At 33.8% G+C, this 14046-nt stretch overlaps 1 protein-coding gene across 4 annotated transcripts in view; it reads left to right on the top strand.

Annotated features, from left to right (window-relative positions):
- The window catches only part of PTPRD (protein tyrosine phosphatase receptor type D), a 1654013-nt gene that overhangs the window by 912367 nt on the left and 727600 nt on the right, over positions 1-14046 (top strand). For all 4 annotated transcript variants that reach the window (XM_056130610.1, XM_056130612.1, XM_056130611.1 and 1 more), the window contains exon 7: positions 7637-7675. The gene's annotated coding sequence lies outside the window, so the exon portion shown is untranslated. The remainder of the gene's footprint in view (positions 1-7636; positions 7676-14046) is intronic.

Genomic DNA, 14046 nt, shown 5'->3' on the forward strand with positions numbered 1-14046 from the left:
AGAGGGATAGACATAGAAAGATTGCATTCATCTGGGGGATATAAAGTAACAAAGTATGAGATTAATACCCAAGAATAGCTGAGATCAGCACCAGGAGGATTACTCCATAACTTAGAGGCCAGCCGGGTATCCTAGAGGAAAGGGCTGTTCAGATAGAGAAGGGAGCACCAAATAAAGGATGTTTGGAGGATCCTCCCAGGAGGGGAGATGCATGTCGAAAGTAGACTATGGACTGAACATGTTTGCCACTCAATGCCTCTTTTGCAGAATACAACACCCAAAAGGAGAGAGAGAACACAGGGGATTGCCCTGCCACAGAGACAGGGGGGATGGGGGGATGGGGGTGGGAGGGATATTATCCATGGTGGTGGAAAATGGGCACTGGTGGAGGGATGGGTATCTGATCATTGTATAATTGAAACCAAAGCACAAAAAATTGTAAATCTACAACTTTAAAAAAAATAAAATAAAATAAAGGGAAAAAAAAAAGAAAAAAAATACTTATTAAAATAAATCCAGTTTCTTATAATTTCTCAATAGTTAAGGATGTTGAGTAGAAATATCATTTTGGTCACAAATATAAAGAATATTATAATTTAAATTTTCTCTTGTCCACATTACCAAATATAAAAACAAATGTGTTTTTATGATAGTGTTATTTAGGCCAGTGTATCCTAAATATTCACTGTCATTGTGACTGTCCTCCTGTTGTTCATCGATTTGCTCAAGCAGGCCCAATAACATTGTGAGACTTGTTACTGTGTTTGGCACATCAAATACGTCATGGGTAGCTTGCCAGGCTTTGCTGTGTGGGTGAAATACTCTCGGTAGTTTGCCGAGCTCTTGAGAGGGGTGGGGGAATCGAACTCTGGTTGGCCGTGTTGGTAGCGTGCAAGGCAAATGCCCCACCCACTGTGCTATTCCTCCAGCCCATCCCAAACATTAGCATTTTGATATTTAATAATTAACAGCTATGAGGTATTTCACTGTTTTTTTACTGAGTCTTTGATATAAGTCTTTGATATAGGCTTTGATATAGTCAATTCAAATTGGTCACAATTAAAGGTTCAGAAGACAAATATACCCAGTAGCTACCATATTGAATAATACAGTTCTTCAACACACCTCTGTCTTCCATTATAATTATTTCATGCTTTTATAACTATTCTTCCCTCAATATAGTTAGATTCTAATATTATCTCAAGACTCTTCCACCATAAGTTCTATCTCTTCTGAGTAGCTTTCTATGCAACTTAACTAACATATCCTAGATACAGGTTTTTTTGTAACTAGTGCATGATTATTAATACCTTTCTCTCTCCCTTATTGTTTAGCAGAGTCCCTTTTATATGGGAACAACATTTTTGATTACCGAAAAATGACACTCTGGAATTACTAAACTACAAATTTATAAATGACTACTTTTTATTTTTTATTCTTAATTTTTATTTTACTTTTTTTCAAACTATAACATTTTTAGAAGGATAAATGCAATACCAAAACTAGGATAACATAAAATATGTGGAAATTCAACTGAACCATGCAATTTTAGCTCTTACTCCATGACTTATTTGTATATGAGGCCCTCCCGTTGATCGTCGATTTGCTCGAGCGGGCCCAGTAACGTCTCCAATGGAGACTTTGTTGTTACTGTGTCTGGCATATCGAATACTCTCGGTAGCTTGCCGGGCTCTCCGAGAGGGGCGGAGGAATCGAACTCGCGTCGGCCATGTTGGCCACTTGTAAGGCGAACGCCCTACCGCTGTGCTATCGCTCCAAGTAATGAGAATATTGATATCTAAAAAATAGTGAGCATAATAGCATTAGGGAGGACATAATTTAGTGAGCTCCAACAAATATTGTCTGATTATCTTATCATTATGGAGAAATTCTCAGAAACAAATTTCAAATATTTAATAAAAGAATATATTGGAAAAAAGTGGAAATATATTGGAAAAAAATTACCCCATGGAATATTTAAAGTCTGTGTCAAGTGCTAGATGAGGGAATGGTAGATGCATTGTTGATTTATATGTTTACATACACCAGGAATACTTGATGTGATTTCTTGCAAAGAAATACTGATTAAAACAATGAGTTCTAGTGTAGAAGGTAAAGAAGTGTGTCAACCATTTCCATTTTCACTGGGTATATATTTTTAACTCTTTCACTGTGGATATATTTAATTATTTTAATTATATGACAACAGTTCTCAGTGGTCCATATAGTAGTTAGATTTCATTTACGAGTGTTAAGCATGTAAAAAAATTCTCAGGTAAACTTAGCAATGCAAATCTTACCAAAAATTATAAACAAGTGAATTCTGTGCTTAGTAACAGTCTCCAGCATCAAATGTCTGTTTTCTCTTTAGGTCTGCTCATTCCATTATAAACCACATTACCATCATGATATGTGATAAGGCATTTCAATTTTTTCTGATTTTATTGTGAGCTTTTGAAGTGAGCTTTTCAAGATTCAAATATAAGGCACAGTGATCAGCAGGAAGGAAAGTTACTTGATTGAAAGTCCTCTTTAAATTATACTCTAAATTTCTTACTAGTAAGCCTGCATTGAGGGCTAAAACATAATATTTAGAAGAATAAATTAGAAATAATTGTTTCTTAAACACACTTGTTGAACTCCTAAGTGTCAGCAAACAAAAATAGAAAAATTTTATGGTGCGCACATGTATTTGTAAGGCTTTGTTTTTCATGTAACAGTTTTTATCTATGAAATGGATAAAGCAAAACTTGCAAATGCATGCATCTTAAGTGTTTTTAGTCTTATAATTAATGTTATTTATTTAAATGTAGGCAATGAGTGTTATGAGATAAAGTAAATTCTTTCCTACTTGTCAGTTACATTTAGTGACTACATGGGGGAAAGTGGAAAATGTGGATGATAAATGGACTGGACAAGACTCATGATAAATATTATAGACTGTGCAGAAAATCTGGGGCACAAACAGAAAGAGTTACATGATAAATTAAGAAGTTAAATCAAGAAGATACCGGAGACAAGAATAGTGAATGGAATATACAATAAGGAATGAATCCAAAGTTATAAGAAAAAGAATTAAATGTTCAAGCAGATAAGACTTAAAAATGAAAAAATTAGTTCAGGAAACAATGCTTTTAAAAAGCAAATTCTTCCTTGGAATGTCAATTGAGTTCTTTGAAAATATTTTTATTCAAATGATATATTTTAATTTTAGGAAACATATACTATTACATATTTCCTTATGTTTTCAAACTAGCAAAATATTTATTTGTTGGTGTGTAGTTGTATAAAAGTCAAACAGTACAATCATTTTTTGATATTAGAATTGTGAGCCAGATAAAAACTTACTATTAGATATTTATTTTTGATCAAAGTACTATTAGCCCTATTAATAAGTAGATTTCATATATATACAGTATTTTTGATATCTATTTTTTCCATTATAAATACTAGCAAAGATATCATTTCTATACCACTCATATAATTAATTCACTTTATTCATGTTATCCACCATCTAATGGGCATCCATCCTTTCCAGTAGCAATAATTCTCTTCAAATAATCTTCAATTTGGTGTGTGAGGGGGAATACTTTTTGTTTTGTTTAACTTTAACTTGCATTGGAATCACACAATATTACCTCCATGCACCCATGATACTGCATGTGGCAAAATTTAATTTTTTAATAGCTAGGTAATATTCCATTGTCTACACATAAATACCACATCTTCCTCATTTGTTTAACTCTTCATAGTTCCATAAACTGTTTCCACTTATTTAATATAAAAAGTAATGTGATATTAAAGTCAGGAGAGTATATAACTCTACAAATTATTATTTTCCCACTCTTTGGATAAAAATCTAGGTATATAGTAACTGGATCACATTTCATTTCTATACATAATTTTTTGTAGAGGTTCTAACTTTTCCCATGGTGATTGCATCTGTTTTCCCAGCAGCAGTGAGCATTTTCCCAACAGCCTCACTAAGGAAGACTTGTTATTTCTTGTTTAAATAATAGTCATTGCTAGGGTTGGAAGGTTGTCCCTTCTTGCATTACTTTGTTCTGATTTGCTGATTTGCACTGTTTTTTTTTTTTTTGGATGGCTTTTTTATTTGTTTTTGTACTGGCTATACTAAAATATATGGGTAATAGAGTTTAGCTTAATGAATTTGAGTTTGGGGCATGGGGAGGTAGAAAATCAGGAAGGTACAAAAATGTCTATAACTCTTATTACAATAAAGCAGTTTAAATTTCAGAAATTAAATCCCAAAATAAGTCTTACGAGTCCCCCAAATGCTTATTCAGCACTAAAATCAATGCATGATATTTACAAATGTCTTAATAAAAGAAAATGGAAACAAAAATGTTTCATGATAAGAAATCAATTTTTGTGTCTTAGGAAGTAAAAGGCATTACCCTAGTAGGCAACAATAAAATACTGAGGAAATAGAGTTCGAACAGAAAATTCAGACCAAAAATTTAAAAAAACTATTAAATTGGTTAGTGACTTTGACTTCATCTTCATCATCCAGATAACTCCCTATTAATTTTATATGGCCAACGGCCACTGTGAGTACAAAGACTTATATAATCTGTGCATGGGCCAATGCCACTTCTATCACTCTCATAATAGGGTTCTACTGTCTACCTTCTTCAGCATTATCCAACAATACTTATACAGTGCCATATTGTTTTCTTACCCTCCTTTATGCTTTTTTTAAATTTGCTTTTTGGGTCACAACCAGCGATGCTCAGAAGTTACTCCTGGCTCTGCACTCAGTAATTACTCCTGGAGGTGCTTGGGGGCAAAATGAAACGCTGGAGATAGAACCCGGGTTGACCGCATGCAAAGCAAATGCCCTGCCTGTTGTGCTATCGCTCTGGTCCCCTTTATGGCTTTTAAAAAATCCATCAACTTAGTTTTCATCTATCTTTGTTATTTATCATTTGTATTTTCTACTCATAAATAAATAATATCAGAACAGAAATTCTAATTTTAAATTATCACTTAATTTTGTTTTATTGTTTTTTTTTCTTTTTGGGTCACACCTGGCGATGCACAGGGGTTACTCCTGGCTCCACACTCAGGAGTTACTCCTGGCAGTGGTCAGGGGACCATATGGGATGCTGGGAATTGAACCCGGGTCGGCCGCGTGCAAGGCAAACACCCAACCCGCTGTGCTATCTCTCCAGCCCCTTTGTTTTATTTTTTTGTTTAATGGCTACTACCAGCTCAGTGCTGAAGGTTCACTGCCAGTGATTCTCAGAAAATCACATGGTGCTGAAGATTTAATTCAGGTCTCACATGCAAATTATGTGCTTATCCCTTTGAGTTAGCACTCTGGCCCACTAAAAAGAACTCATGACAGATGTTTAGAATGAGAGCCATGGAGATGTATCTAATTAATAATGCACTTTTCTTGAGGGTGTGTGGTCATGCATTGGTCCCTGGTATTATCCACACAATCCATCATGATACCAGCAGCACTTCTATTGAGTTATGTAATATCATATGTGCAATTTCTAGTGTAACATGACAAAGGGTATACAAGTACCTCAAACAAGAGTACAAGCACCTCAACCAAGTGAGCACCCTTTGCAACAGCTATGCTAGCCAAGGGGAAGGGAGTGGGGAAATATATATAGATAAAACAAATGTCTGATTTGAGTATTAAGTACAAAACCCATTATATTATTTTTAATTCACAGTAGCTCTGAAAGATAAGTGGTAGGGGCCAAATTAGCTCTTGGATTTTAAAGGGAAAAAAATCTAAAACGTTTTTCTTATAAATGTTAATTGGGGGTGAAGAGGTCATACAGTGGGTAGGGTGCTGCTTACCTTGCGTATGACAATCTTGGACTTGATCCCCAAATCCTCACATGATTTCCTGAGCAACATCAGGAGTAATTCCTGAGTGAAGGGCCAAGAGCAATCACTATGTCTCTTCAGGTGTTGCCCAAAAACAAAGCAAAAAACTTTAATTACTGTTGATCTTCTTAATAAAATATTTAATATTTTATAGTATAAGAATTTAAAGTAGTTGTAACTAGTATATGTGCTCAAATGTACTCTAATGATGCAAAATATATGAGAATTTTTTAAACTAATATATACATGCAGAAATTTGAGCATCTTTCCACCCAACTGATTAATAAGACACCATGTATTAAAAAGTAAATGATACACATTTAATTTTCAAGTTAGAAAAATGTGGACAGTGAAAAATTTATTAAATTACGATTAAATAACTACTATTAGTAACTGTGAGGGAGTCCATACTATACTGGGCTATCTTGTTAATCAGTGTTAGATGTTACAAACCGATTTTGTGGTTTATCAATGGATATTATAATAATTGGAGCGATAGCACAGCGGGTAGGGCGTCCGCCTTACAAGCGGCCAATATGGCCGACCCGAGTTCGATTCCTCCGCCCCTCTCGGAGAGCCCGGCAAGCTACCGAGAGTATTAGATATGCCAGACACAGTAACACCAAAGTCTCCAATGGAGACGTTACTGGGCCCGCTCGAGCAAATCGACGATCAACGGGAGGGCCTTAAATTGGTTATATAACATTAATGGGTCTAACAGATCATCCTAAGATAATAATCATGATTCATGCAAATGTAACGCTTTAAGGATATTTATCTTAGAGTTGCTTATACAAGAAAAAATGTCTTTTTAGATGAGTTTAAATGTTTTAACCATAAAAACTAACATTTTAAATAACTATATGGCACTTTACAATGCTTTATAAAAGAAACTCATACAGTATGGAAATATTTGTGGAAATGCAAGAAAAAGAATAGTAATTATAGTATTACTAAACTTATAAAATATGCATTAGTGGATATAAAAAGTGCAACAAGATTTCATATCCAAAAAAGTCAATAGCAGTTGTGTCTTGGTGATAGGAAGTTTTGTGATATTTGTTTTTCTTGTTCTCATATATTTCACTAAGTTTCAATAGTGAATATTAGAAGGCCCTCCCGTTGATCGTCGATTTGCTCGAGCGGGCCCAGTAACGTCTCCATTGGAGACTTTGTTGTTACTGTGTCTGGCATATCGAATACTCTCGGTAGCTTGCCGGGCTCTCCGAGAGGGGCGGAGGAATCGAACTCGGGTCGGCCATGTTGGCTGCGTGCAAGGCAAACGCCCTACCCGCTGTGCTATCACTCCAGCCCTGTGAATATTAAATTATTTTAAAATAAATGATCTTATTAAAAATAATAATAATAACCTGAGGGGCAGAGAGCTAACTCAAAGGATTGACCACACACTGCATGCAGGAGTCCTGGTTCAGTCCACAGCATAGCATGGAGTGATGATTATGTATCACCCATCATACACACGCTCATATTGATGTATTTTTGTTATGAACTGTATTAAATTACTATTCTAAAACAATCTTCTCCTTCCTGAAATAATCATAGCTTATTTTGCTTCTTGTTGTTTTAGCTTTTTACAACAATGACTATGAAGGGAAACACTAAAATACCACAAATTTTACTTTTTTCAAAATTTGACATTTTCTACTACCTAAGTAATATAAACATGCTTCACTTAAATGAGCAGGACTTTAATAGCATCATTTTCACAATATTTTAATTGCTGTCACGTTTCTTCTCTCTTTAGGGGGACGTCTGGTGAATACTCGTGGGATCTACAGAACAAGTAAGATTTAGTACATGCTGTTTTTTTAACCTAGCATTCAAATTTTGTTTCATTATTGACCATGTATTTTTACTATGATAAGTTGTTGTTTCTTAAAATATTGTTAGCAATTTTATTGTGAAGTGTGAGGATTAAAAATGAAGTTTTTAGGAATTTTCAATTATATCATCAACTTCAGAAGTCTATATGATATGTTTGCATAAAGTTGGCAGGTGATAACTACATGATATGTTTACATAATGATTGAAACTTCAAAATATAGGCATGTTTTTATGACCAAGTTAATATAAATTCACATGACAAGTTTTCGCAAGGTATTTTACAAAACATAAACTTGTATAGTTGTCATGTTCTATTCTCTCTATCAACGTCATAGATCAGTAGGTGGTTGACTAAATTCCCCAAACTGATTTTATGTAAAAATCATAATTCATTACTAAAAAGACTGATCAATTCAAGATCTACTTTCAGTATGTCAAATATTGGCATTATGAAGGAAGAGCGTTTGGTTAATGGCATAAGTGAACAGGTAGAATACGATCAATATGAAAGCAAATGAACGGGGGCGTATTGAGGATAATGTTCCTGAAGAAAGCAGATCTACAGAAGACTGTAGAGAGTTAAACTAATAATTACTAATTCTTTCTTGAACTCATAAGAAAAAAATAGAACAGACAAGAACAGAGAGGAGAGTTTAGAAACTACAGAAAATAGAGACATAATATGCAATACATTGCAATGGACAGACAAAAAGAGTTGTGAAAAGGGAAAAAGTTTATTTTTAAAATATTTTTTGTTCTATCACTTGACAATTTAGTTATTTGAAACAAGAAGTTAACTTGTTTTAAAATAGAAGTGTTGGATAACTGTGTCACGTTTTGGAAGAAAAAGCTCTGTTGTATAATTATTTGATGATTCTGGCAATCGTTTTAAGCTCACTTAAAGCCACGTTTAAATGAAAAAGAAAGTGACTTGATTTGTTTCAGGTTTTCTTAAGAGTATACTAAAACTGCTCTGCTTTTAAAATCACTTGAAGGGGAAAATCATGCATTTAGAGAGGTGAAATAAGTTATTAAAATGTATTTCTAATCTACAGGAAGCATATGTTAAACAATTCAAATTTGGCTTCAGAACATTTTAAATTACTCTTGCATTTAAGAACCCAAAGATCTAGAATTACCCTGTAGTTATCCTCTAATTACTACTTGAAGGCAAAAAAGGTTAGCAGTAGTAATGATCTCAACTGTAATATAGAATTCTATTAAAGAAACTTGCAGTGAAAGTTTTATATCCAAAAGTATATATCATAAACATTGAGCAAGATAATCTCCCTTTCATTGGCATAATGATAAAAATAAGTAATTCAGTTCTAAAAGTGTGTGGCGAGGTTTACTCTGTGCTCATAGATTTTGCTTTTGATTATTATAAAGATGTCTATTTTTAAAGTAAACATTTTTATTCCAACAAATGATATTTTTCTTATTGTTGAAAATGGGAATATGTTTTTGGCTATTCAGGGTCTTTATTTATGATCACTAAAACCCACCCTTTCCTGATTTTGCTTTTCATGAGTATAAAGCAAAGACTTTAGTGGTAGACTAGAAAATACTTATTGAGTCTTACCAGAAAATTTTGTGTGAATTCCCAACTTTGAGATCAATTTAACTGATCTGGGCCTCAAATATTTCATGCTAAAACTGAATTTGATACTTACTACTCACAGAATGGTATTTGAGCAAGTTTTCAATCTCACAGAATTTATAACCTAATCAATATTAGTGAATGTCCTATTTGGCACATGGAATGATATGTTCCAGCTCCTTACTGGTTTTTATCTAAAAATCCTATGAGCCATACAATGAATTTTCAAGGAATTCTGCCGGTGTTTGTGCTTATAAAAATCTCCATCATTTGAAAAAAGTTATAAAACAGGTAAATCAAATAATGACTTTAAAAGCTTTAGTTATCTTCATATGTATAGCAACCTAAATATATCCCTGTGCTGCGAGATATCTCCATTCCTCTACAGAAATAAGACTAGGACTTTCTATTTTAATAGCTAACAGGTTTTACACATATTTTCTCATATAATATTTGAATTAGCCATATACATGACATCTAATTGTTCTTATTTTTAGTGATTTGTAAAAAAACTGAGCAATATGACAGGCTAAAAAGCTAGAAAAAGAGAGGGGCTGAAATTGGCCCTCGGAATACTTTGTGTATTATGAAATACCTTGCTATTTTGTTGCAAAAATTAAATTGTAAGGGGCTGGAGCAATAGTACAGGGGGTAGGGCATTTGCCTTGAGTGCGTCCAACCAATGTTTGATTCCCAGCATCCTATCTGGTCCCCTGAGCACCACCAGAAGTAATTCCTGAGCACAAAAGCCAGGAGTAAACCCTGTGCATCGCCAGCTGTGACCCAAAAAGAAAAAAAAATTAAATTTTAATACAAATATTTTTGAAAGTATTATTACAGTGATATAAACATAGTGGTCAAACAGTTTATGGAAATGAATGAGAGTGAACTGTGTTGCTTGTTCCACTTGAGGGTGAGGATTTATGAAATGGTCAGATTGCTCGACTGCTGTAACTTGTTAAAGGTCTGTGGTATTAGCAAGCATTAAAGAAAAAAAAATCCCACTTCTCTTTCTTACTAGACCTGCTAAGTGGGGAAATAGTCCATAGTAACTTGAGTGCTCAGTAGTACCAGGATTATATTTATCTCCTGAATATATTTAATCTGAAGCTGTTCTAGTCCAACACCAACCAGAGTCATCATACTGAGAATCTTAGGCTTCCACATGCCATCCTGCCCTCTGAGTTGTTTCCCCAGCGCAACAATAGATTTTTAAATCATCCTACATATACCTTTAGGATTCAGTTCATCTGTATTTCTATGATAATTTAGCAGATAAAAAGCCCATGTTTTATATTTATCTTTCTTATGATATTGCTCGCCTCCTTAACAACTCAAAAGAGAGGCAAAGATTCTCTATTCTGGATGTCCCCGATCTTTTGCTTATTGTGTGAAATCTTTAATTCATGAGAACTGGTTTGAGTATATATTCGGAATTCAAGGAAGAGAAAAATTAGTAGACTTCTAGGGAAAATCTAGACTATATTGTGATTGATTAATTGCCTAATTAAACAGTAATTAAATAATTTCATTAATATTAATTCATTTTAGGAAAATGGATTTTAAAAGTTAAATTTATTTTAGAAAAAAAAATCTCCTAAATCTTTTGACTACTGAACAAAATCAGCCAAAAATTATCCTTTTGCTTTTGTTACACCACACAGTCACATGCATTGACATACATACATGCACATTTGCACACACCAGAAGTTCTTTCCTTCTTTCACTGTTATGTTCTGTATTCTCAAATTTTTTAATAACTTTGAAAAATGATTTTAGTAAAACTTTAGATGACTTAATTGTAAAGTTCTAAAAATTTCTAATTAAGTATTCTATACCTTTCTAATCACCATGTTTTAAGAGTCATAATTTTGCTTCATAAATGAGACTAGCTGTGTTAGAAATATGCCTTCACTTTGTTCATATCAGAGAACAAATTTCTTCTTCCTCAGATTGTCTCCAATGTAAACAATCTGTTCAGTAAGGATGATAGTAAAGTTAACATTATTAGTACACAGCTGTATTATTATTACCGTAGATAAACACACTTATTTCCTCTTTGTATTATTCCTGATAAGGAATTTCTGGAAGAGTATAATGATTTCTTTCTATTTGATTATGATCTTATTCAGTCTAGAAAATCACATAAGTATCTTTTAAACTTTTGTAAAACTGTATTTAATGCATAGAAAATTTCAGATGTGAATGGTGAACTATTATTTGGTATACTGCAGGGCATGATTAGAATCATGAATCTTATTACTGAAAACGTTTGGAGTCTTACACTCAGAAAGAACATAAATTGTACAACAAAGTCAATGTTTCCATCTAGATTATGAGAACTAAGCATTATCTTAGGATGATGAGAAAGTTATATTTATAATATCAATTTTGCTCATGAAACTCACATAAACACTTCCAGAAAGAAATGAGGTAATAGCAGTGGACCAAACAGTTGTTTATTTTGCATAGCTATCTCTTTCTTTCCAGTGAGAGCTATTATTCCCCTGTGGGTTTTCCATGGAGCTCACAATTTACTTGCCATAGAAAATGTTCATTACTTGCAACAACCACTGATTATGATGATCAGAAAACATAAGGAGGGCAAAAGTGCAGCAGTCAAGAAGAGTTCAAGAACAAAGGTGAGCTCCCAGTACAATCTGAAAAGGAGGCTGATTAAACTAGAGCATATATCAAACAAAGGTTCATTTTACTTAAGGACACTGGCAATCACACTGAGATTTCCAGACCACTAGACAACCTAAAGACCCCTCTGTGAAGTTAAAGATGAAACCTCTATAATGAAAGGAATGATGATAGGTTGGTATCTTCACTAATACTATGGAAAAACAGCTAGTACCCCTCTGTGCCTGTTTTAATAGGGAATCTCTGAATTTTGACATCTGTTTGGTTGCTGGCACCATTAAAAAAAAAAGTTACTATCTGTAGTGTTTGTCTCTCTGTGACCAAGCAATGTATGAATATTTGAATTATTTTGCACTCCTCTAGAGCCAAATATTTATATCTGGAAAATATAAGTCTCTGAAAGAAGAGTTTCTAGTTAATGAATTAGCAGAACTACAATACCTCTTAAAATGCAGCAGAGAAAGGAAGAGAAGGAAATTTGTTGTTTGTATCTTTGGGAAAGGAAAGAGCCCATTGTTCCTTAAACATAGACAGAAGTGAGTATGAATACTTTCATATCTGAAGATTATTTTTAGTCTGTTTTGTGAGTCATTGCTTCTTTGAAATCATCAGTGATCAATGATAGAACACTATTGTGGTACCATGGGATAATCCCATTGTACATTTATTTTCCCCCATAACCTTGAGTGATTTTTTTTAAGATTAATTCTATTGTCATGACTCCTTATATTAATTATGTCTACAGAATTTCTTTGTAACATATTAGCTTCTCCGTTGTACCTTAGGTGTAAAGGCCTTCAAGACTCATAAATGAAAAAAAATAAAGCACAGTGATATAAGAACTAGCAAGGCTTTTAAATATATTTTCTTAGGTTTTTTAAATTACTGTCTATACTATCTGTTTTCCTCTCTTTAACTTCATTTGTTTCTGGCACTTCTAGTGTGATTTGTCATGTGTTTCTGCTTCTTTCAAGAAACCAGGCACCAAAAATATTGCTGGATATTTCACCCAAGACAGTGAACCACTATCTAATACAGATTTTGTAAATTTTTCAGTGATGCAGGCCAAGGGCAGTGAATGCAAATAAAAATCACAATGGTAATTCTTTGAAAATGAATGATAGAACAGCACAAATGCATGTATGTAGAATCAACTTTTAGCTGATGTATCCTGAGAAAGTGCTTAAAATTACTGAACAAATTTGCTTTGTTCTTATATCCATTTAAGGCGGAATAGTACTGTGGTACAACAAATAGTTTCTCAGCATCCATGTCTAAAAAGAAGAAAAAATGACCTGTGTGATATTTTAGCCACATGTATTAAAATCACTTATCATAACTTCCTTAAATACTGAGAATCATTTTTTTTTTTGTAGACTCTCAATTGCTGTGACAAACCCTTTACGTGTGGTACTTACTCAGTCAATGCTAATTAGCCAAGCATGTTGGGAAATGTTATCAGTAGTCTATGCTGTGTAACATAATCAGCTGGCTCTGTGCTATAAAATAATGCATGCTATATAGTTCCTGTGGGTAGATAGGGGGTAGCTCTTCAGTGAGAATGCAGTCATTATACCATCCAGGGTTTTCTTCTCATCTAGAGAAGCAACTAGTCCTATGGATCCACATCTACCTTTATTTAGATTATTGCTTATAATTCATTTCCTCTGTTAGTGTTCAGAGTCGATGTCCCCTCAAGGACAGAGAACAGAGCCGATAATGCAAATCACATAGTATTTTAGGTTTATTGTTCCAGCTAGCTGGGGTTTAAGTATCTACCTGGTGCAGCGGATTTCAACAAGGACACCACAAGCACTAGGTTCAGCGAGTTCTTATACTTTCATTTTGGCAAGTAAGCATTACTCACCAAAATATATATATATATATATGTATATATATATATATATATATATATTTTGTTGTTGTTGTTGTTTTGGCCAACAACACCCAGCCCACTCCCTGACATTTACATTCCTGAGACTTAATCTCGCATTTGGTTTTTCTGCTTTTCTTATTCCTGGAAGAGGCCTAAGTCACTCAGAAGGCCACAAAGCCTTCACGGCAGTTCTCCAGCTAAGAGGGTT

Source organism: Sorex fumeus, unplaced genomic scaffold (genome assembly GCF_029834395.1).
Source record: "Sorex fumeus unplaced genomic scaffold, SorFum_2.1 ptg000079l, whole genome shotgun sequence".
NCBI classification, from domain to species: Eukaryota; Metazoa; Chordata; class Mammalia; order Eulipotyphla; family Soricidae; genus Sorex; species Sorex fumeus.